This window comes from Myodes glareolus, chromosome 23 (assembly GCF_982192425.1).
Source record: "Myodes glareolus chromosome 23, mMyoGla1.1, whole genome shotgun sequence".
Classification (NCBI taxonomy): Eukaryota; Metazoa; Chordata; class Mammalia; order Rodentia; family Cricetidae; genus Myodes; species Myodes glareolus.
Window position 1 is genome coordinate 51,008,514 of NC_142048.1, and position 25,480 is coordinate 51,033,993.

The 25,480-nt window shown below is 42.8% G+C and overlaps 1 long non-coding RNA gene and 1 pseudogene across 1 annotated transcript in view; one reads left to right on the plus strand and one right to left on the minus strand.

The window, feature by feature from the left end:
- The window catches only part of LOC146890542 (uncharacterized), a 106,451-nt gene that overhangs the window by 46,907 nt on the left and 34,064 nt on the right, over positions 1 to 25,480 (plus strand). The gene's annotated exons all lie outside the window — the stretch shown is intronic.
- On the minus strand, positions 455 to 9,260 carry LOC125414269 (ubiquitin-conjugating enzyme E2 L3-like; annotated as a pseudogene).

The window sequence follows — 25,480 nt, forward strand, 5'->3', positions numbered from 1 at the left end:
CTTTGCTCTTATCCTCCTGTGACAGGAATGCCTTGGGCCATTGTCTTTGACCATCGGACTGGGACTGTGAGTTCCTTCAGGACAGAGACTATTCTTACTCGTTGTTGACTTTCAGAGCAAGCCAGTGTTCTCGGCTAATGGGAAGTGTTCAATACCTATGTTTAAATTTTTAACGGACGGACTGTCCTTTCCAGACGGAAAGAGGGAAATTCCTCCCACTATTAGCTGTGTGTATAATGAACGATTTTCCTAGTTTAATAGACTCTCATGTGTTGGTTTATTTATTGATTAATTTATTTGGAACATCTGAATTTTTTTTAAAATCCTTCTTTATAGGTTACCTAAACCACTTTTGATTAAGAAAATGTTAGAAACTTAGCAACTGCCACAAGCGGATGCCAGAGAGTGGCATGTGGTCTCTGCTCAAACTTGCTGGAATCACTCACGGCAGATTTTAGTCCAGAGGTCTCTTTTGCTGATATTCCCTTGTAAATTCTTCAGCATTCTTACAGATTTTTTTTTTTATGGTTCATAGAGTATTCTTCAGCTCGGTCAGCTCAGTGGGTGCTCAGTCTGGGGTCATTCCCCAGTACTATGAGGAACTGGACAAGTTGGCCTGTCTTGGTGGCTGGCTTCCAGGTTTAGCAATAATTACTGGCAAACAGATCTTCCCCTTCGCATCAACATTAGGCTAGCAGATCTTTGTTTTAAATGTGATGTTGGGTGATTTGAATGGGCATTCGGCTGGAAGGTTGATTTCAACTCTGAAGGCCTCCTTATCATGTGTAGGGTTGACAGAAACAGTAAGCCTTTGCCAAGTCAGTAAATCAGCCTCATGAAGCTGGATGTTATGGAAGCTTTACATTCCACATTTGCCGATCTCTTCCAGCTCCTCCCGCCATTTTAGATCTGAAGCTCAAAGGATTCTTTCTTTCTTTTCTTTTCAAGACCGAGTCTCTCCATGTAGCTCAAGCGGTCCTGGAACTCACTCTGTAGAACAGGCTAACCTTGAACCCAGAGATATGACTCCACTGCCCTCTAAGTGCTGGGACTAAAGGTGTGTGGCACCACCCTGGGCTTCACTTTTTTTTAAAAAAAAATTTCATACATTGTATCTTGCTCATTCTTAGCCATTAGACGTTCATATATTTTTTTGCCATCCCCTTTCTTCTCTTTTTTATACTGAACACCCCCAAGTATCTTTAAAGCTATTAAAATTATTGTACACCTCATCAATGCTTTGTTCCTTTTACTCTCTTTTCTTTGTTTATTGTCCTTTACTATGTTTAAAAGTTTATTAATAGTTTATTTTATAATCTAAAATGTAATTAATTTGACTTATTGTATATTTCATTTCAAACTTTTTATTTTCATTTAAACTATCTTTTCTTGGCCTCTATATAGCCCATTTGGCCATCCCACAGTTCCTAGAACACATGTGATACAATGGCAATACCTTTGCAATGTGTCACTTCTTCATTACATCTAATTTATTTGCTTTTCTTCTCATTCCCCTGTCATGATTTCTCATGCATACCCACATGTCCATCTTTTTCTTGTGTGTCATTGTTCCTTTCTCTTGCACTCTATTGGCTCACGATGCCTGAGAAGTGCTTTCTACATGATGACTGACATGCCCACCACCCTTTCATCCTTGGATGCTGGGAAGATTTCTCTTTTCATGATTAGAGTTAACTAGTGCTATTGTGGCTGCTGCGGAAGGCTTTTGTGTTTATTATGTTTGGGATTTGGTGAGCTTTTTCTTGTTGTTGATCCTGAGAGTGCCCTGCATCCCTGGCTGGCCTCAAACTCAGTAGGTGATCAAGGGTGACCTTGAACATCTGAACCTACTGTTTCCTCCTCCCTAGTGCCAGGAATCCAGGTGTGTGCTATTACATTCAGTTTTATCTATTTCTGGGGAATGAACCCAGAGCCTTGAGCATTCTAGGCCAGTACTCTATCAGCTGAATCAGCTGAGCTACCTCCCTAGCCTCATGGAATTTAAAAAATTTTCTCCAATCTTGGAAATATTTTGACATTGTTTGTGGAATTTCTATTTCTTAGTTCTTTGCCTATATGTTAGATGCTGTACTGTGAATACTTATTTGTTACTTTTATCTTTGTATATTTCTGTGCTTTATTTTGAAATCAGCTTGGGAACCATGTCTTCCAGATTGCTGGCCTTTGCTGATGGCCTTGTTTTCTTTTCGTGACAGCCAGCATGCTTTTTCTTCTGATGCTATACTTATCTACAGGTTCTGTTCTGTTTTAAAACTTGTCTTCGCAGGATATTCATATTCATTTCAACGTTCGTGAGCATATGGAGCTTGTGTAATTAGTGTTCTTTGTGTTCTTTGGGCTCTCTCCTCCCTGTCATTTATAGGTCTCTTTCTATACATTGACTTACAACTGCCAGTGAGTTATATTAGCCCACATCTTTGCATGCCTCATAAATTTTGATTGGATGGCAGAAAGAGAATTTTATGCTGTTTGTTCATTGGCTGTGTTTCATTAATATGCTGTCAGAGTTGACTCTGACCTGGGCTTAATTGACTTAGTGTCCTCTCGAGATGTGCCTGTCAGCTTGCAGGTCCAGAGAAGCCTCAGTCTAGGGGGAATTTTCCTGTCCGATGGGGCTGCAGAACTTTAGTCTGGGTATTCTGATGGCTCCACTTAGTGTGACAAAGCTCTTCCCTAGTAGATGAAGTCACATGTGAGTCCTGGGAATTGTTCAGCTTCATCCTTCTTACTACTCTTGCTCACTGTTGGGTATTTTTCTTTCATGTATTTGTGAGGGATCAGACCCAAGAGGCTTATCTATACAGGTCCGAAGTTGTCTCTGTCAACTTCCCACTTGTTTTGGACTAGAAATGATAGCCATACTTCCATTCCAAATGTTAACATATATCTTCCAAACTCCTGGAGATTATATAACTCTGTTACCCTCTGCCTTGAAACCTGAAAATGCCTTCCAAATGCACAATGGTGTGAATGAAGGCCAATCCTGGTTTGTTTTCCTTCCTTGTAGACCCCTATCATTTTCAAAATCCGTTTGTGTTTTTGTATACTTTCTTAGTGTGCTATGGAAGACAAATACCTACAGTAAGACCCTGTCCATTTGATTTGGCTCAGTCTTTAAGTCACAGACTGATCTTTTGCAATAAGATTTATCTATTTATAATCTATTTGTATGAGTGCTTTGCTTATATGTTTGCAGGTGCATCAAGTGTCTGCTTGGTGCCAGCAAAAGTGAGAAGAGGACATCAATTTCCCTAGAACTGAAATTATAGGTGTTTGGAAGCCTCCATGTCAGTCTGGAACTTGAACCCATGTCCTGTACAAGAGCATTCAACAAAAGAGCTCCCAACAACTGAGCTATCTCTTGGCCTCTATGCATGATTGGCCTTTTGGGGGGGGATTTATATATTTATTTATTTTGCATGCCAACCATAGTTTCCCTTCCCGCCTCTTTTCCCATTCCCTCCAACACACCTTCTTTTACCCCACCTCCATCCACTCCTCCTCTATCTCCATTCAGAAGGGGTAAGACCTCCCATGGGAGTCAACAAAACTTGTCCTATCAAGTTAAGGCAGGACTAAGCTCTACCCCCTTGCATCAAGGTTGGGCAAGGCATCTCATTTTAGGGAATAGGTTCTAAAGAGCCAGCTCATGTATCACGGACAGGTTCTGGTACCACTGTTAGGGACCCCACAAAAGACCAAGCTGCATAACTTTTGCCCAGATGCAGAGGCCTAGGTTGGTACCATGCCAGCTCCTAGCTGTATGTCCAGAGTCTGTGAGCTCCTACAAGCTTGGGTTATCCACATCATGATCTTGAAACCCTCTTGCTCATATAATCTCCCAGAGCTTGGACCAGTCCCTAGCTGTGGATTCCTGCATCTGTTTCCATCAGTTACTGGATGAAAACTCTAGGATGACAGTTAGGGTAGTCACGAATCTGATTACAGGGGAAGGCCAGTTCAAGTATCCTTTCCCCATTGCTACCAATCCCAAAGCATGGGAGATCTTTCAATTTTCTGATATCTTCTTCAATTTCTTTCTTCAAAGACTTAAAGTTCTGGTCATTCAGGTTTCTTTTACTTGTTTGGTTAGAGTTACCACAAGATGTTTGTTTATTTTTGGCTATTGTAAAGGTTTATGTTTCTCTGATTTCTTTCTTAGCCCCCTTATCATTTGTATATAGGAGGGCTACTGATTTCTTTGAGTTAATCTTATATTCTTCCACATTAGGTGTTCATCAGCTGTACGAATTCCCTAGTAGAATTTTTGGGGTTACTTATATATAATATCATATCATCTGCAAATAGTGAAAGTTTAACTTCTCTTCCAATTTGTATCCCCTTGATCTCCTTTTGTTATCTTATTGGTCCAATTAGAACTTTGAATACTATGTTGAATAGATATGGAGAGAGTAGACAGCCTTGTCTTATTCCTGATTTTAGAGGGATCACTTTGAGTTCCTCTCCAGTTAGTTTGATGTTGGCTGTTCACTTGTTGTATATTGCCTTTATTATGTTTAGGCATGCTCCTGGTACTCCTAATCTCTCTAAGATCTTTATGATGAAGGGGTGTTAGGTTTTGCCAAAGGCTTTCTCAGCATCTAATGAGATAGATAATCATGGGGCTTTTCCCCCAGTTTATTTATATGGTGGATTGTATTGACTGATTTTCTTATGTTGAACCATCCCTGGAATGAAGCCTACTTGATCATGGTGGATGATTTTTTGATGTGTTCTTGGATTCAGTTTGTCAGTATTTTATTGATTATTTTTTAATCAATGTTCATGAAGGAGATTGGTCTGTAATTCTCTTTCTTAGTTGCATCTTCAAGTGGTTTGCATATCAGGGCAACCATAACCTCTTTAAAAGAGTTTGGCAATGTTCCTTCTACTATTCCTATTATGTGGAACAGTTTGAGGAGTATTGGTATTACTCTTCTTTAAAATTCTGGTAGAATTCTGTGCTGAAACTATCTTGCCCTGGGCTATTTTTGTTTGGGAGACTCTTGATGACTGCTTCTATTTCCTTGAGGGGTTATAGGTCTTTGTAATTATTTATCTTGTTTTGGTTTAATATTGGTATGTGGTACCTATCCAGAAAATTGTCCATTTCTTTTACATTTTTCAATTTTGTGGAGTACAGGTTTTCAAAGTATGACCTAATGATTCCCTGGGTTTCTTCAGTGTCTACTCTCGGTCTCCCTTTCTGTTTCTCATTTTGCTAATTTATGTTTTCTCTCTGCCTTTTGGTTAATTTGGATAAGGATTTGTCTATTTTGATGATTTTTATCAAGAACCAACTCTTTGTTTCATTATTTTTTATTGTTCTCTTTTTTCTATTTTATTGATTTTGGTCCTCAATTTGATTATTTCCTGGTGTCTCCTTCTTCTGGGTGAGTTTGCTTCTTTTTGTTCTAGAGCTTTCAGGTGTGCTGTTAAGTCACTAGTATGAGATTTCTCCATGTTCTTTATGTAGGCATTTAGTACTATGAACTTTCCTCTTAGTACTGCTTTCACAGAGTCCCATAAACTTGGGTATGTTGTACTTTCATTTTTGTTGAAATTTTGGAAGTTTTTAATTTCTTTCTTTCTTTCTTCCTTGACCCAGTGATGATTCAGTTGATCATTGTTCAATTTCCTGGGTTTGTATGCTTCCTGAAGTTTGTGATGTTGAATTCTAACTTTAAACCATGGTGATCCAATAAGATATCAGGGGTTATTCCAACTTTTTTGTTTGTTTTGAGGTTTTTTTTGTTTTAACAAGTATGTGGTGAATTTTAGAGACGGTTCCATGAGGTGCTGAGAAGAAGGTGTATTCTTTTGTGTTTGGGTTGAATGTTCTATGTCAAGTCCATTTGAGTTATAACATCTGTTAGTTTTGTTATTTCTCTGTTAAATTTCTGACTGGTAAACCTGTCCAACGTGGTGTTAAACTCTCCCACTATTAGTATTTGGGGCTTGACATGTTTTACGCTTTAGTAATATTTCTTTTGCAAATGTGGGTACCCTTTTATTTGGTGCATAGATGTTCAGAATTGAGACTCCATTTTAATGGATAGTCCCTGTGATGAATGTGAAATTTTCCTCTCCATCTCTTAATTTTTGTCTGAAATCTATTTTGTTAGATATTAGCATAGCTATACCTGCTTATTTCTTAAGTCCATTTGGGTGGAATATCTTTTTTCAACCCTTTCCTCTGAGGTAATGTCTGTCTTTGGCGTTGAGTTGTGTTTCTTGAGTGAGCACAAGGTTGGGTTCTTCTTTGAATGCGTTCTGTTAGCCTGTATCTTTTTTATAGGTGAATTGAGTCCATTAATATTAAGAGATATTAATGATCAGTGAATGGTTTTGTTGTTGGTGGAAGTGTTTGTGTGTTTCTATTCCGTTTGGATTGGCTGGTGTGAGGTTATCTGTTTCCTATGTTTTCATGGGTGCTGCTATTTTCTTGGGCTAGAACTTTCCCTCTAGTCTTTCTGTAGGGTTTGGATTTGTGGATCGATATTGTTTAAATCTGGTTTGTCATGGAATATCTTGTTTTCTCCGTCTATGGTAACTGAGAGCTTTGCTGGGCATAGTAATCTGAGTTGTCATCTGTGATCTTTTAGTGTATGCAGAATGTCTATACAGGACTTTCTGTCTTTCATGGTTTCCATTGAGAAGTCGGGTGTAATTCTGATAGGTCTGCCTTCATATGTTACTTGGCCTTTTTCCTTTGCTGCTTTTAATATTCTTTCTCTATTCTGTATGTTTAGTGTTATAATTATTATATGCCAAGGCGACTTTTTTTTAAAGGTCCAGTCTAATTGGTGTTCTGTAAGTTTCTTTTACCTTCATAAGCATATCCTTCTTTAGGTTAGGAACACTTTCTTCTATGATATTGTTGAATATAACTTTTGTGCCTTTGAGCTGGGATTCTTCTTTTTCTATCTGTATTATTTTTCAGTTTTGTCTTTTCATGGCATCATAGATTTCCTTGATTTTTTTGTTAATAATTTGTTGAATTTAACTTTTTCTTTGACTGATGAATTTATTTCCCCTATATATCTTCAATGCCTGTGATTCTGTCTTCCATCTCTTGCATTCTGTTGGTCATGCTTACATATGTAGTTCCTGTTTGTTTACCTATATTTTCCATTTCCAGAATTCCCTCAGTTTGTGTTTTTTCTTTATGGTCTCTATTTCAGTTTTCAAGTATTGAACTATTTCCTTCACTCATTTGATTGTTTTTTTCCTTAGCTTTCTTTAAGGGATTTATTGATTTCTTTCAGTTTTTATTTGCTTTTTCCTCCATTTCTTTAAGTAAACTTTTCATTTTCTCTTTAATGGCCTCTATCATCTTCATAGTTATTTTAAAGGTCATTTTCTTCTGCTTCATCTATGTTGGTATGTTCAGGTCTGGCTGTCGTGGAACCACTACTTTCTGATGCTGTCATACTGCTCTTTATGTTTTTGAAAGTATTCTCACACTGCCATCAATTATTCCCGTTTATTCCTCCAACCATTTTAGGTGGAACCTCTGCCTTCTATGTTCTCTCTTCATCCAGTCTGTACAGATGGGGCCTGTAGTTCCAGGGTTTGTTCTTCCTCCAATCAGTGCAGGTGGGCTCTATGACTCTGGTGGTCACTCTTCCTCCAGGTGCAGGTGGAATGTGTGACTCTGATTGTCGCTGATGTGGTAGAGGATGGTTGGGGGTGGCAAGGAGGATTTTGCTCCCTGGTCCCTGGGGCTGAGGTGGATGGGGGTGGGGCATGAGATGTGCCCCTGGGGACTAACTGTTAGACAGCTGAGCTTTCCAGTCAGGAATCTCAAATACTCACCCCGAAGGTCTCTTAAGGGCATACACATTTGTGTTGGCAAGGTGGTCAGTGCTCAGTTTATTACTATAAGATGGCCCATTTATATGTCACAGCTCCTCTTGTTATTGTCACTTTATCAGTATAAAAATAAAACTTCCCCAGCATTCTTAAGCTTACTGCTTACATATTATCACTTTAAAATTATTTTCCTTTTAAATCATGCCTTTTTTATAAAGAGACCACGTTAGGGATCGTGGTACTGGGTTACTTTTCACATGTGGTGTGATTCCCAATTTTTTTTGACGTCACTCGTGTGCATGCAGGTACCCATGTACAAAGAGTATTTAATGAGGTGTTAATGTCCAACAATTCAGGTGTGCCTTTGTGCCTTTTTATTCTTCACTGTCTTTTTTGTTATACGGTGCCTTTTGATATGCTTTCCTATTGCCCACTATACTATTGTGTCCGTGACACTAGAGGCAACAGTATTTCAAAAGTCTCTCCAGGGCAGCAGGGATCCTGACACCTGACTATAGAGGGGAGTGGACACTGCCAGTGTCGCCCCTGCCTCTCTTCTAAAACCTTTCTTCTTCCCGGTGAGTCCTTCTCCTACTTCCATGCATAGTTTGCAGCCCACTGAGTTTTGCTAGCACCATTTTTATAAGCAATTGTGGGGGTTATTATTTACTAGAGATTGGGCAACTTATCAGTGGCTACACCATCAGAGAAAATTGATAGCTCCTCTCCCAGCAATCATTGATGGCCAGTGGTGCCTCAGAGAGAGGTGGGGCCTCATGAACCCCCCTCCTCCATTCACAGTGAACTCACCTTGGATGAGTTCATCACCCTGATATTTCTGTCTAAAACCTAAAAGAGGAAGTTATCCATTTGGGTCTTCCCATTGGAAAATACACACAAAGTCATCTCCATCCATCCGTGAAAAATATATATTAAATGTAAGATTATGAAGGTTAACTAAAAATTTGAACCTTTCCCCCCAAATTTAGAAAAAAGATCACTACAAGTCTGACAGCAATTACATAAGGGACACCAAGGATAAAGCCTTATAAGCAGGGTAGTTAAACTTTGGTCACCCAATTCAGCCTGTTTAAAAGTGGGCCATAAAATGAGAAAAAGTAATTAAAGAATGGGGGATGCACTTGAACCTTTCAGGCATTTCAATATCTGGGCCAAATATTCAGAGAAAAAAAATTGGACAAGGAAACTGCCTTCACATCCTTTAGATGGTAGTGTCTGGGGCTAAAGTAAATGAAAGCCATCAGTGTCTAGCTAGTCATGTTGAACAAGGATGAACTTCCTATCTCAAAGCACATGGACCTATGTAGCAACTCTGAAAGCCTTTTGTACTGACTTCTTTCAGAAATGAAGTCAGCATATTCATGAACCTCATTAAAGACATCGATTCTCTTAGCCACTGCCATGGAGGAAGGAGTGATGAGTATACTCTATTTTCCTTGCATTAGCATCAGCTTTGATCAAATTTGTTCTCATAATACCTGCAGCAGCTTCCAGAGTATAAATTACAGCACTGTGTAATTTATACTAATGAAACTGATAACGTAACGATCCATTCTCTGAACCAGACCAGTTAATTCAAATCCAGCAGTGCAGTGGGCAGGGGGGAAGAGTTACATTCCTAGCCAGCATGATAAGAAGCTTAATGAGATCTGAGAGGTATGATGGGGCCCAGAGAGATAATTGGCTCAAATTATTTTTCATTTTTCTTTAATCTTTACTTAAATGTGATTGCCAACATTCTCAGAGGATCAGAAATAGAGCCTCAGACAGAAACGGAAGGTTTGGATATCACAGAAGTCAGTTCTCTCAAGACATCCTTATGATTATTGGGCTCAGGTGAGAGCGGTTTCTTAGGTCGCCACTGGGCTTACAAAACTTCCATTCTAGGACACAAGCAAACGGATGTTGTGGCACAGCCTGGGATGTGTGCTTAGGTGATGTCACATACCCTTTAAGGTTGAGCCATTGTGGATCGCATCTCCCTCCAGTGTCTCCCGACTCTGCAGAGTCCAAACAGCACCATGTGTTTCCAGTCTTTGCATGTTGGTCTCTGGAGTACCAGACTCTAGTGTCAGGAACACCTTCTCGTTGTATCTTCTCATTGCTCTAGTGTGAAAATGGTCTCCTTCTGCAGTGTAGTGGTTTCATCATAACCCCTCCTGAGGATCCTCAGAGACAGAGAGAAACATGCAACAGGCGAGGGAACCAGGTACTGATAGCTCTTTCCGTAAAACCCTCTCCCGTTCTATGATTGTGGAAGGACAATGAGCATCAGCTCAGACTGGGACTGTCTCATGCCTCCTGTGGTCCACCCTGCATCCACTGGCCAGGCCGAATGCACTGGGCACTCGTGGCCACAGCTACAACCTGGAGGGTGAGTTCTCTGTCTTATCCCACTTCAAATACACGGCAGAGGACACGAGACACCGAGAGCTCTGCTTTGTCCCATGCTAAGTGACTAAGGCGACACAGGGAATGTGGGAAGGACAGACTTCCTTCAGGAAAGTTTGATCAGTCACATGAACAGGGAAGAGAAACCAGTAACTGTGCTCTCCTCACTCCCATGGACTGCCTAAGCAAGGACTGTCTAAGGAATTTATCTGAAAATATTTCATATGGCCTCTGGACTAGCCGGGCTTCGTGGAAAGTTCTGGGTAGTTCGTCATGGATGATAGTATTTCCTTCTCCCCCACCCCTTTCATTTTTGGTCTTTTGAGAGTGTGCCTCCTAACACGTGCTGGCGTTTATGCTTTGTCTCCTGTTTCTCTTCCAATGAACCGGAACTGCTCTAGAATGGAGGCTGCTGAAGGGAGGGCTGGGGGTTGTATTGCTCATTGCCTAAAAATGATACTTATAGACTGATACTTATAGGGGCTGTGCAGTGAGGAACCATTTCCCAGATTCCTCTTTTGTGTACTTTTCAGGTCCAAAGGGAGCTCCAAACCCCCAAAACTCCTTGGGCAGTTCAAACATCCAGAAATGTACCCCACCTGGACTCTAGAAGGCTTGCTGGAGGTTCGATAATAGTCAGCATTCCTCAGGAACTTGTGAGACTTGTTCTCTAACCTCTGGCAGAAGGGGCAAAGGGCTACCTGTGGCGTCTATCGGTTATCAAGACTCATGCTGACCGCCAGGTTCCCTCAGTATCACAAGAACCTGTTACACATATCAAAGCCGTGCTAGTATCCTGGCCCTTCTCACCTCCTCTCCTACCCTAAACTTCCTCAAGTTCATGGGCTTCCCTCCTCATTATTTTTATAACCCTGCTCACTCTACACTCTACTCCTGCTTCTCTTATATTTCCTCTATTCCTTATTCCCTGCTATTCTCCCCTCTCTGACAGTTAGCCCTGGACATATCCAGTCTGCTGGGCCATGTTCAGTCTACCTTTTCCTCTCTGTTTTGGAGTCTTCGAGATTCGTATAGTCTCTAGTTAGTCTCTTTCTCATACCTACAATAAAAACCTTCCCCTTAACCACACTGTGCAGTAGCTATGTCATTAGTTTATATAAGACTGAGGTGAGCAGTGCTGGAAAGAGTGAGTCCCTGCACTGCGTTCTGAATTCACCAAGCAGCAATGACCACACGATCTGGAGAGTGGGTTTTTCATCTGATGGATTTAAAGAATTTTGGACAGAAAATAGCAAAGAAGCTCCGGGAGCCCTGACATTGCCTTGGAAGAAGATTGTATCCGTAAGCCCGAGGATGCGCTGAACTGGACATCAGACTCAGTGTCTGACGGAAAGCATAAGATACCTGGGGAAAGTCCAGGCACGCAGAATTCAGAGGTCCATATATCAAAGCCATGTCCTGCAGCAAGATCCTGAAACTGATCTCATGCTGCATGAAGGGTGAGCCTGGGAACTGTGGACATCTAAGTCCCCTGAATTCTTCCTGTTGGGGGAAGCAGACCCTTGAATTTGCCAGAAGGAAAAAATCTTGCCCTCCCTGGAAACATTCCAAGATGTCACTTAACAAGAACATTATATTGTGGTGTCTGCCTACCTCAACTTCTAGTCTCCCCATCAGAGAGAGGGAAATAGGCCAAGTGACTCAGATGCTGGGGATATGACACTGTTGGGATTGAATCTTAACGGTGTTAGTCACAGGGGACAGAATGCAGAGGTAACATTGGGATAATTCAGAGCTACGTGTACTTTGAGAGAAGGTTTTCTGCATTTACTGAGACATATGGAGCTGTTCTTAAGGGTTCTATGGTATGGGCTGCTGAAACTGAACTTCAAAATAGCTTAAGGAAAGAAAAAGGTAGCAGAAAATCTGCGTACTGGATTAAAGAGAAAGTCAGAAATCTCAGTGGGGGAAATAGAAACCAGGGAAATTTTTATGATATAAACCTGAAAACCCATTACTGGCATAGTTTCCAGGGAGACCGAGGTGACATCATTACCCTGAAGATCCCTTCACTAGCCATGGATGGCCACTGCAGACGGAGGCAGCTGTAGATGATGTTTGGGATACTTGAACCTCTTGACTCAGTAGCAGCTCAGGCCCCAAATCTAATAATTATCAAAATCTCACCCTTTCCTATCCAAGTGCAGTTCCTGACAAGGAACCAGGAAGGCAGCAGAGTAGGAGCAACCATCTTGAGATAACACCAAGGGGTTTACCTCAGGGGGACTAATTTCTCCTTCAAAGGGCTCCGTGCCAGTGAGTTGTCAAGAACTGATAAAGCAGGCTAGAGATCACTGGTCCACGGCAGAGCCTGATACCAATCCTCTGCTTGGCAGATATGACTTCCATTCTGAAATGCAAGTGGGGCAGCACTTGGTAGGCTGACCATAGTGGGGCAGCACTTGGTAGACTGACCATACATCTAGCAATAAAGACCTTGTGAAGCTCTAACCATTGCATAGATCTTCATGGACCCAGGCATTGTGGTTGCTATTTCAATCCTCACAGACCAACACGGTAGACTGTCATCGCAATAGATGGGTGCTGTTCCGCGTCTTCCACCCCAGAACTCCATCACTGTCATTGTCATCATCAGCTTCCCAGATCATGTGATCACCTTGAGCTTCGTGGAGTGTCCTGCTGACTATTGTGTGGGTAACATCGTCCCTTTCAGAGCTTGCGATGAGTTCTGTCTTAGGCCAGTCTGCCAAAACTACTAGGGGGCATAAGCAACTGGTGCATCTAATCCTCCATGGTTCTGGAGGTCAGGGTACCAGAAGATCCCATTCCCTTGAGGGATCAGAAGCTGGAGCTGACAGAATTCACGCTTCCATCATACAGGGTCTAGTGTGTACAGGAGGAGGATGGTGGAGTCTTAGACTCTGATAGGAGCTAGAGCACAGCCCCATGGAAAGACCTGACCTCCTGACTCCTAAACTGCTGTCCATTTGAAGAACAGCTTTTCTTTTCTAACTTGGGGCATGAGACTCTAGTCTGGTGACTGAAGCTCACCGTTAGGACCATGTGTTGTTGATCCCGATGAATCAGAAGAAAGGAGGCTCATTGAGTGATACCTTCCAGGAGAAGAAGCAGGTGGAAGTGCACTTCATGTATCTCCTCAACTGAGAGCTGAGGGACTGCCCACACCCAGTACTAGGAGGAGAGTCATGCTTGGTTCTGAGTCCTACCTGTGGTCTTATTATCTTTCTCTCCTGGAGCCTCTGAGCATAGCACCACCCTGAGGTGAACCTTACTCAGGCCTTCATATGTTTTCACACTTCTGGAGGCTAGCAGTATAAATCCAGGGACTCAGCAGGGCTGCATTCTTTCTCATGATGTTCTGAGGGATGCATCTTCCTCAGTTCTTCAGGCTTCCTTTGCTTACTGCCATCCGTGACATTTCACCGGTGGTGAACACATCACTGTACTCCCAACTCCTATTGTCCTGGGGTCATCCGTCTCCCATGTTTCCACGTAATCTTCCCCATGTGCCTGTCTGACTCTGTGGACTGACTTTCCCTTCCTTTAAAGGCACCTGTTACAATCAAAGAGCCCACTTCAGCCCCATTCTAACAATTCTATCGGCAGAAGTTGTGTTTCCAGATTTGGCTGCTTTCATAAGTGTTGAAGATGGCTGGGACTTCAATATGATGCTTCCAGTTCATCTCAAAACTCGGTAAATATTACAGCAGTATCACCAAGTCCATCTTCTCAAACTGACTCTTCCTTCATCAACTTCAGTTCATAGGGTCCTTGTCAGCACTGACCTCCTGTTTGGAGTATGAAATACATTCTTCCCTCTCAACGCTCAGGGATGGGAGACACAGCTTCGTCTGAATCAGAAAGTTTCCCAAGGTCTCCTTTTTGCGAGGTTCCTTTTTCCTCTTCGAGGCCAAGGGTGGGTGGTGGGGTATTTTGATTAGGTCTTGATTGAGCCATTATCCTTCCTTCTAGCTCCTTTGAAGTCCTTGTAGTCAAGTTTGAATAAATTTTAGCCTAATTGTTACTTATTAGCACCCTGGGTCCAGCCAGTTGAAACTGTATAGACTTGCTCCCTCTTCTTATATGCTGGATATCTTAAAGGTCTTTGGTTTAGTATGGCTACTACCGCTTTCCAGCTAGGGGAAGAACAATTTTAAACTAATATTTATGATCAAACATAGATCCGACTAGACTCTTGGGACTCTGCAGTAATGACACCGGCACAGTTCATGCCCTTGAAAAACTAGGCAACATTGGAGGTTAATGAAGACTTATAAGAAGCACTTAAATGATTGCCCATGCCCAGGCTTTCTTCTGTGAAGCAGACTTCATGTAGTAATACTGAACAGTCCTCTGGCAAGTAGACTACACAGCAAGTGAAGAAACTGAGGCCTGTTGAAGAACAGAGTATTTTCTATCTGTGTTTGTTCAGGCTGGTGATACAGGAGAGCAGGGTAGTGTGTTTTCAAGAAGGCTCATATTTTCTCCTTAATGTATTAGGATTCTTTAGAAACAATGGGACAAGATAGCATAATTTTCATATGTGTGTAAAAATTCATAAATATATACACCATGTACATGCATAAATACTTACATGCATATGTATATGTATGTTTATATGTATTTACACACATATAAATTCATATACATATATATGTATATATGTGAATTTTTAATTTTCTTTCTCCAGTGTCTGTCTCCCTATGGCAGCTATGCTCATCTTTCCAGGCACCTTCACTTGCCATCCTTATTAACCACTGTCATCTGTGCCCGTGACAGACATTCCATCTTCCAGTGACACTCATCTGGCTCTTTAATCATTGGTGAGGGGACTCATCTTACTTTAGGACTATTGGCGACATTTAGCTTACACTTTGACCATGAGTGGCCCTTGCTAACACCACATTCTATTTGCTTTCTGCAGCTGAACAAGGTGCCCGGACAAAGGAGAATGGATGTGGGAAGTGAGTTTGGGTGTGGAGCCTGAAACCAGATAGAAATCCATGAGTGGAAAAGGAGGTGTTGGAGTTGGGGGGGAAACGGACACGTGAGACCTAGAAGCAGGAGGGAGGTTATGAAGTGTGGTAGAAGAGGACAAAAGAGTTGAGGGTGATGGGGAGGAGCAAAATCAAAAAATCAGAATCTGATTAAAAATATAATTAAACCAAATATTTCGCTTTCTAATAAAAATAATGAGAGATCAGTGGGATGATTATGAAGATGATGAAAATGTATTGTATAAACTGGTGACATGAGTATTCCATGGTATCAGAAAGGTTTTTCTGTAGATAGAATAGAGAGAACAGTTATAGGTGCCTGGAAGAGTCTAGAACAGAGAGAAAAGGAAATAGATTGAACATGGCCAACAGACTGGATATGACCAGCGCTCTCTGTGAGAGAGGGGCTAATAACAGAAGAGAGAGAGTAGAGAGAGCATAGTAAGAATAGCAGGAGTCTAGAGTAGTGTGACTAGCCGGGTTGTAAGAAGGGTGAGGACCCAGGGAGGGAAGGGCCAGGAGACTGGCATGGGGGCATTGGAATGTATAGAATTATTTGTGAGTAAGGACCTAGGGAGCCTACAGGCTAGCATGGACCTTGATTATGCTGATAGGTGCCACAGGCATATATTAATTAGAGAGCCGTATGTCCCTTTTGCTAGAGGTAAGAGAAATGACTATAGGAACCAGCCTCACAAGTTCCTGAGGAACGTTGCCTTTTATCTAACCTCTACAATCCTCCTACTGTCCAGGCTGAGCTCATTTCTGGATTTTTGGATTTCCATTTGTAGTTTGGGGAGTTAGAGGTTAGAGTTGCCTTAGACCTGACGTGTGTGTGTGTGTGTGTGTGTGTGTGTGTGTGTGTGTGTGTGTGTGTGTGTTAGATCCTCGAAGAACAGGTAAATAGAATAAAAAAATAAAAAACTAATTAAAAAATAAGAAAGAATGCACGTAATATGGTCCAGGGACTTCTAGAAACTTGCATTTCACCCTGAGTGGATTTTGAGGAGGAGGCTACATGGCTTCTCCCTGACTCTCTCTCTATATATATCTCTTTCAGGCTGGCTTTACTCTGTTAAGTCATTGGCTGAAAGCAGCTTTGCTATTAACCAATGGCAAAACAACATATTCACAGCATATATCACCTCTCACATCAGCCCTCAGTGGCACCCCTTCTCCTCACTGAGCTTATCTCCAAGCTCCTCCCTCTGTTCCTTTTGTCTCCGACCCTATGATCCTATTTTTTTTATGTTTTTTTGTTTATTATAATATAAAAGTTTCCATTTTCGCCCCTCCTCCCAACACCCTCCCACTCCCCCCACTCCCTCTCCTCCTCCCTCTCCATCCCTAAGAGCAGTCCAGGTTTCCTGCCCTGTGGGTAGTTCAAGTTCCTCCCCGCTCCCTCCAGGTCCACGAAGGTGAGTATCCAATTGTTGTCCCTTGAATAAACCAAATGAGCAAGTGCAGGCCACTGCTGGTCGGCTCTACCTGGCTCACATCTGACCCATTCCATTTGCAGAGCTGTCTTCTTGCTCCCTGAGACCTGGATCAAATGTGACACTTAACCTTCTCAACTTAATCATGCCTGTCTTATCCTTGCACCCCATCTGTTTCCTGGAGGTCCCTCCAGACCACAGCACCACAGTCATTGAGCCTGCACCCTGCCCTTCATGTTAAGTTCATTGCTTTCTGTCACGGTAATATAATTATTATCTCCTTAAGAGATCCTGGGTGCTTTGCTCAATGGCTGTATCTGTCTCCTTACTTAGAATAATTTCTGGTGCAGATAACAGACATGCTCCCAAACATTTGCTGACCAAATCCGATGATAATTTTCAGGGCATTTTTTTTTTTCTGGCATTTACCTTGGTTTGAAGATTTAAAGTTTGTATTCCTGAACAGTTGGGTATTTTTCTTTGTCTTTTTTTTTTCTATTTCTGTGGCCTGCAGGCAGATGCTGGGCTTCCACAATGCCCAGGGATCCCACAGAGATAGAGAAGGAGAGTAATTACGTGCATGGTGCACAGCGATGACTGCTCAGATGTCCTAGTCTGAAAGACCATAAGCAGGCTGCTCAACGCCCTGGAGCAGATTAACACATGCCATGCTCCTCCAGAGCTCAGTGCAAGCGACTTAGTCTGGAGGTCAGAGGACCAGCTTATTGAATAAGCCTCCCAGCTCCTGGGCAGCACCTCTCTGGATGGTGTGCAGCATATAGGGAGGTGCAAAGAGATCACAGACAAACCTCCACCTTCAAGTGACTTGATATCTAAGCGACTGCTTGACCTGGTTAGCGATGGCTGGTGAAGATGCAGGGGAGAAAAAAAAAAAAAAAAAAACACGCTCTGGTGTAAAGTAACAGGCTTCTCACTGGTTTTCTTTCCTCTGAGTGCACGGAGTTCATTTGTATTGATGTGCTTACATGTTATTCCCTTTGACGAGGACACAAGCAGCCTTCAGGTCCCCATGCAACATCACTGCTTCTGAGCTTGTTTCAAATGTCTTCTGACAACTTGGTATTCAAGCTCTACTCTTGGAGCGCTCTGTGGCTCTTTTTACGCTACCTTTACCGTCGTGAACATGTGCCTGCGTCTGGCTTGCCTTTCCCCGACTAGAAATTTTATTAGGACACTTGTGTCGGCTAGGTCACAGTTTTTTGAGTCACCTTGACACTAGCTAGAGTCATAGAGAGAAAGGAACTTCAACTGAGAAGATTGTTCCATCAGATGGTCTATAGAAAGCCTGTGGGTATGTTTTCTTAATTAGTGATTGACGTGGAAGGGTCAGGTTCGTTGTGCTGTACATGGTGGCTGTGCTTTGGTTCTTGTTTTTGTTTTCCTGCCTTACCCTGCCCTGGATACCCTCAGTGAGGAACATAGAAGTGTAAGAAAAATAAGCCCTTTCCTTCCCATGTTGTTTTTGGTCGGTGTTTTATAGCATAGCGACAGAGACAAGCGAAGTAGGGCTGACACTGAATGTCTTCTCCATTCCTTCAGTCCCTTGTCTGCTCCGCTAACCGCTGGTCAATGAAGTATCAGGGCACCTGTAAAGTCTTATCCTTTTCAGGCTGACGATGCCCTGTAGGGGTGAGGATCACTGCATAGTGAGTGATGTCTGCATCCCTGATGGCTAAGTAGGCAGGAAGGATGTCCAGTTGTAGCGTTGGCATCTCCTGAATGCAGCTCTCTGCTCCAACTGGCACCAGGGGCTGCAGTTTGCTATCTGAATCCTTGAGCTACATCGTCCAGGGTTATATGGCACTTAGTTTGCTCATTTATACATTTTCTTTCACCACATGGCTTTTATTTCCAGAGTCATAAGATGCTAGATGAGACAGGAAGGCGTGGGGGTTCAAGATTTTCTCAACAGGCTTTGACTTAAAAATTTCTTAGCAAATTCTCATTGGCCACATGGCCCCTGAGAGATAGTTAACATTTTGTCTCTGGAAATACAGAATGGAAGAATAGGGCTGGAGAAGGTCTCGGGAGACCACTCCCCACGCCTGCCACCCCTGCAGGAAAGGGTTTGTGGGAATATTTCCCTGAGGGACTGGCAAAAATGATGAGGTGTAAACTTGCATCCAGCAAGAAGGCTGAGTGTGAGTTCAGTGATGGTCTTGTCAGTGAGGGAGAGGGTACGTTCTTGTTCACAGTGTGCAATTCTCTCTCTCTCTCTCTCTCTCTCTCTCTCTCTCTCTCTCTCTCTCTCTGAGCTTGCTTCTGTTCTACTCAGCTTTGCCTGAATCCTATGGGAATTTCAGAATTTATGAAAAAATGGTCTTATAAAAACTGTGTCAAAAGTGTTGTACCTTTGGTGTCTGTCTTCCTCACAGGTTGTGATGTTGCAGGGATTTATAGGTTTTCTCAGCCTCGGTTGCATGATAGGACAATGCTGGCATCTGATGCCAGCCTGCTTAGATCAAATGTCCTTTGGTGCCCTCCCATCTGAAGGTTTCTTTCTTGTTCCAAATGTTGTGACAGTAGCTAGCCCTCACTGGACCCAGACTGATTCAACAAAATTTAGCAGTCCTCTGCCTCATTCCTGCAAAACATACCTTGTCCCTTCACTATGGTTTCAAATTACTCCACGAAATGTTCACATTGATTCACCTGCAGATCTGAGGCTCTGTGATTGGGATCCAGTGAGATCATGCCTGGATTTATGCGATGTGGAGGACATTGTTGGTGTATGTATATCTGTTGCGCATTCTGCATTTGTACTTCTCTGCAGTCTGCACACCCTGTTGCATGTACCTGTAGCCAACTGTGTAACATGTACTTGCAGCTGTATGTGTCTGCTCCCTATTTGGTTGTATTTATTTCTAGATGATTGTATCTGGCCAATTTTCAAGTAAATTGATACTGAAGCATCCCTTTGCCTCAGAATCTGATCTATAGGACCTGGCCAGGATTGCTGCATGCTATATGCTACGTTACATGTTCCTATAAGGAACAGTTGATGAAGCAGGAGGCTTGGGTATTAGAGAGGATTGACTAGGTCCCGCCTAAATGGGACATGCCAGCTGTCTTAGTTAGGGTTCCTATTGCTGTGATCAAACACCATGACCTTAGAGCAAGCTGGGGGAGGAAAGGGTTTATTAGGTTTACCCTTCAACATTGCTGTTCATCACTAAAGGAAGTCAGGACAGGAGCTCAAACAGGGCAGGATACCTGAGGCCAGAGCTGATGCAGAGGCCATGGAGGGGAGCTGCTTACTGGCTTGCTTCTGATGTCTTGCTCAACCTACCTTCTTATAGAACCCAGGACCAGCAACGCAGGGATGGCTCCACCCACCATGAGGTGGGCTCTTCCCCATTAATCACTAAATGAAAACATGCCTCACAACTGGATCTCAAGGAGGCATTTCCTCAGCTGAGGCTCCTTCCTCTGAGGACTCTAGCTTGTGTCAAGTTGTGACACAAAAACCCCCTGGTACAGCAGCAGGAAAACTTGAGTGGCAGAGGCGAAGCGAAAGCAGTTACTGTAAAGGGCACTAAGGCTGGCGTGACAGCCAATCAGAGAGCTGTGATACAGAAGGGTGTGGGGGTGTGATGATAACTTATATATCTTAGTGTTTCCAGAAGAAAGAGTCACCAAACACCATTTGATTAACTGGAGAATGAGGGGAGAGAGTGAGAGAGAGAGAGAGAGAGAGAGAGAGAGAGAGAGAGAGAGAGAGAGCCTCAGAGGGAATGTTCTGGATCTAGGTTATCTCAGTTTTGAGATCCGTCAGGAGCTACACAATGAAGGATTGGATCAGAAATTGTTCAGAAATAATTCTGAAATACTCTTGAAAATATATCAGTCAAGTTCTCCCCTGTGGCTATGCAGAACTCTAAGGCCATCTAGAGAAGACATTGCTGTTCTGGTGGGGGAGGCAAGGATACTCATCTGGTGGCACAGGTGCCTTGTAGGAACAGTTGTGACCGTAGAGCATACAGCTGTGGAGCTAGTGACAGACTGGACCCAGAAAGCTTTGGTGTGTTCACAGCTGCAGTGTGAAGAATGACACTTGGAGTGGAGTGAGTCCCAATGGTGCAAGCCACATCCCTTGCCTTTGGAGACGATATAGAAGTCAACTGTCTCTAAAGAACAGGATGAGGGGTATAAAAGAGGGGAACGAGAGCCTGTAGATATCACCACAAAAAACTGTATGTATCAAGTTGATGAAATATACATAAAGGAACCAGAGAGCTGGTTCGGTTGGCACTTGTTACATAAATCCAGTGATTTGGGTTCAAACTCAAGAACCCTTGTAAATGTAGAAAAAGAAAGCTTTTTCCACAAAACTCTCCTTTGACTTCCACACATGTGCCCTGGTGTGCACTTCACCCATCGCGTGCATTCATACACACATACACACATATTTCCCTTCGCTCCGTCCTCTCTCTTCTCTCTAAAGAAATAAAAGGCAAAGCAAAACAAAACAAAAGAACAATCTGAATTACAGAGAAGGAACATGGAGGGGAGGATGTAAAATCCACACTGGGACCTGTGCTCAAGAGTGGCCTTGTGACTGAAGTGTGCAGCGTTTAACCACAGAAGGCTGGGAGAAGGCAGAGAAACAGCATCACACATTCACTGATACCAGGGCTTAGGAAAACCAGGAAAAGGCAGGTGACAGAGCATTAGAAGCCAAAAGCTATCTTCTCTTTTTGTTCAACATGAATCCTAATGTTTTTATTTCTTTCGACTATTAATAACTTTGTTCCTTTGTTTGCATGAATCCTGCATTGTACAATAAGTTTCGGTACTCTGGACAGAACACGGCTCACACTTCTTTTCTTTTTAAATGCTGCCACAATAATATGACTCTGTGTTTGAACAGCGCTCTAAAGAAGTTTAGGGAGCTTTTGTCAGGTCTTTCAGATCATGTTTCCCCATAAGCCTCCTATAAGCAGACATCCCTGCTCACAAGTTACAAGGAAGTACGGTACCGAACAACAGCAAATGAACTTCCCATTTGCATGGCTAGTGTCTAGCAAATGATCTAGGGACTGGCCTCAGAACCCTGTTATCCTATTCCCTAGGTTAGGATCTTCCCTTCCACTGCTTTGATGCTTTTTACACAATGAAATGGAACTTTGTTCACACACCACTGAAAACCAAGAACAAAGTGATTACAATTCAGTTGTTGTTCTATTAAGTAGAAATACAGCCAAGTTTGTTTTGCTTTATGTTCTGAAATTGAGGGAGATGAATAGGAAGAGGAGAGAATGAAGGGCAGCTACCATATGCTCCTAAAGGCACTCCTGTGCCTACAAGGCTCGATTCCAGGTTGCCCAACAATATCAAAGTCCAGGTGGCAATGCCCCTTATGGACAATATCATAGCATTTGCATTGAGCTATACATGTGTTCCTGTGTAATTGAAGTCATTTTATGCCTTCTGCTACCTACCATGGTGTAAACACTAAAGAGGCAGTTGTCCACTTCAATAGGAAAATGATGGCAGGAAAAACTTGCTTCATTCAACTCCAGTGCAGACACGGACTTGGTACCTGGTATTTTTGAACTGCTGTTGTAGTGTGTGTCAGTGTAGAGCCAATGGGTACAGAAGGCTGACCGGGTTATAAGGTAAGTAGGTGCCATTAAAAGAAAGTGTTCATTGAAATCAGCGATCTATGTTATTAGATGGGAGGTCTTCACAGAGTCCAGAGGCTAGGACTGATTGCAGTGGTGGAGAGAGCACGAAGGATGAGTGTCGCAGCACCCGGAGGCGGGGTGTTTACAACAGCTAGGAAAAGCTCTCTTCCTCCTGGGGGAAAATTCCATGGCAGGGTAAAGACTCTCTTGTCAGGGGAATTCTTGTTGCACAATGATTATAAAATGCAGGAGAGGAAAAATAAATGGCATCAGGAGTGGGTATAATAGTGGGAATTGAGTTTGGTTGGGTTAGGAAAGAAATCACGCATTTTAACATATGAGAGCTGAATCCAGAATTTACTGAATCACTTTTAATTTCAGTGAAATTTCAAGCTTTAGGTCGGAGGAAATGGCTTGGTCTAAGAGTTCAGCGAACAAGCCTGAGAAGCTGGTTTTGATTCTAGAAGACGCATAAAAAGGCAGCTGGGGTGGCATCCGTCTGTGCTGGGAATCATGGGCAAGTGGATCCCCAGAGCTCACTGACTACCCAGCTTGGCTGAACAGGTGCTTCTAGGTTCATTGAGAAATTGCCATAAAAACATAAGACAGAAAGTGATGGATAATGATTATCCAGATTAAATTCTGGCTTCTACATGCATGTTCACATACATGCACATGCTTTATTAGACCTCAGGACCATGTACCCAAGGAATGGTGCCACCTAGAGTGGGCTGGACCTTCCTATATCAATTAACAATCAAGGCAATACCCCACAGCCATGTCTCCAGGCCAATTCTGATCTGAGAAATACCTCTCAGATGTCTCTAGGCTTTGTCAACTTGACAGTTAAAACTAATTAGGACAGCACCCCTGCCCTCCTCACCTGCTCCAGGTAACAATTCTCCACTGTTATTTTTTTCACTGTGTTTGTTTTGGTTTCGGTCTCACCAAAATTGCAACTCACTGTGCTTGGTTATGTTAATATTTGTCCAACATTTCAAGGGCATTTTGGGAGTGCATTTTATTAAAGTAAAGCTGTGGACCTCTTGATGCAAGTTCTAATGCATCATTGTGCACTTCACAATCCCAGAGCCAACATCTTTCACCAAGTGAGCCAATGAATGAACAGGAGGGGTGTGCGATGGTCATTCGTTCCTGCTATTTCATCTGCTCCTTCTAGACATCGGAACTCTAAGGCAGGTGTTTTAATTTTGTATCCTTCATCAGTCAGAAGAATTACTGGTCTATTAACTGTGAGAAGTAGACTACGTTTGTGGGTGAGAAAAATTAGAAAAGAGGCATTGGGTTTTAGAAAATAGCAAATTATAGATCAAAAATGATTTGTTACAGGGAAATGTTTGGAGCAGGAAGGGAAGATGTGCTGCAGGAGCGCCTTCCGCTCCATCAGCCAATAGCCACTGAAATACCAGCCCACTGGGGCGTGGTATATTTCTCTCTTAAAAAGAGCCCCAAGTCTCGGCTCGGGCCTCTCTTGGTTCCGGCGCTTGGTTCTGGCTCCTGCTCCAGCAACTAGGCTTCTTTCCTGACGGTTTGTGTGTATGTAAGTTTTACCCCCCCAAAATAAGTACCCCTTTAAAACCGAACTGGTGTGGGATTGATTCGCGAATATCTGGCACCTGAACGTGTGTCTTTCACCCCTCGTGGTGCAGGCCGAGCAGCTGCACACAGCACCTGGGGTCTGTTGTCGGCTCCACGGCCCTTACCCTGACTAGCCAGCTCCTAGCTTAAGTGCGAACCATATTTGCTCAGCCGCCGAAACAGTAGGCGGCTACCTACAGCTTCCTTAGGTGCTCCGTGAAGCCTGCACTGGATCCCTGCTCCGTTCAATAGAATTAGGCTAGGGAACTTCTTTCCAGAGTCGCACACCGCTGTTGACTAACCCCCTCCGAACCTCGGGCGGATCGGGGAGGGGACTTCCTGGCTTCTGCAAACGCCGCGGAACTCGGGCGCGGCAGCTCTACCCCACCTTGGGCAGTGTATTCCCTGCGACCCTGGCTGAGTTTGGCCTGCGCTGCTAGCCTAAATTTAACCTCTGGATTTGAGTGTATATATTTTAGAGTTTACTTCCTGGATTGACCCGATTGCCACGTGGATTCAGGTGCGCCCCCGCCACCTACTGGCAGGCAATGGTCATTACAGGTAAGATTTTTCTTTCCATTTGAAAATACATACATACATACATATAAGTACGATTTCTGTTGATTGAAAATGTCAGAAAATATTACTATCCAAAAGTTCAATGGCTTTTTTTAATTGCGTTATGGAGGATATTCTGAAGGATGTCTCTGATATTCCTCTTACTTGGTTATTTCTGGGATCTGTCGCTTTTCCGGTGTTTGGCTATCTTATAAGGATGTTGCAGTCCTTCCAGATTGAATCCGCAATGCTGAGGGCAGAGATTAAAACCTTAAGGACAATTCAGACTGACACCAACCTCCTCAAAAACGAGTTTGGAGTTTTCAAGGATGAGACTAGATCAGAGTTTGGAGTTTTCAAGGAGGAGACTAGATCAGAGTTTGGAGTTCTCAAGGAGGAGACTAGATCTTTGTCTGATATGACTTGGTCGACTGACCAAAATATCCAAAAGATACAGTCTGATATTACTCATTTAGAAGGGAGCTTCACTGCTCTGGAGGAGGGAACAACCAAAATGACTTGTAACCTCCAGACCATGACTGTAAGTGCTGAAATATTAGCTGAGATGATTAAAACCATTGAATGTGAAAATCAGACTTTATCAAAAGGGTATGATAGATTAATTGACAGGATCTCCATACAAGAAGGCACAGTACATGCCATGAGGATTATGTCCAAGGAGGATATGGTATCTCTAACGGACAAACTCCATGCCTTAGAATTATCAATGAAGGTGACTGTGCCTAAGGAGGAAATGGTGTCTCTGATGGACAAGCTCCATGCCTTAGAACCGTTAATGAAGGCTTTGGAGCATAATACTGGACAGGAAATTCAGGACTTACAGAAGGCAATGGTGAGCAGATTTAATAAGATTGAGGAAATCATAGACTCTGATGAACAGGAGCAAAAGGTAGAAAGGCATCATTTACCTCCGAAAACTCTCAGTTTACACAGAGTTATACCTGCCTTTCCAGTAATAACACCAGAAAAG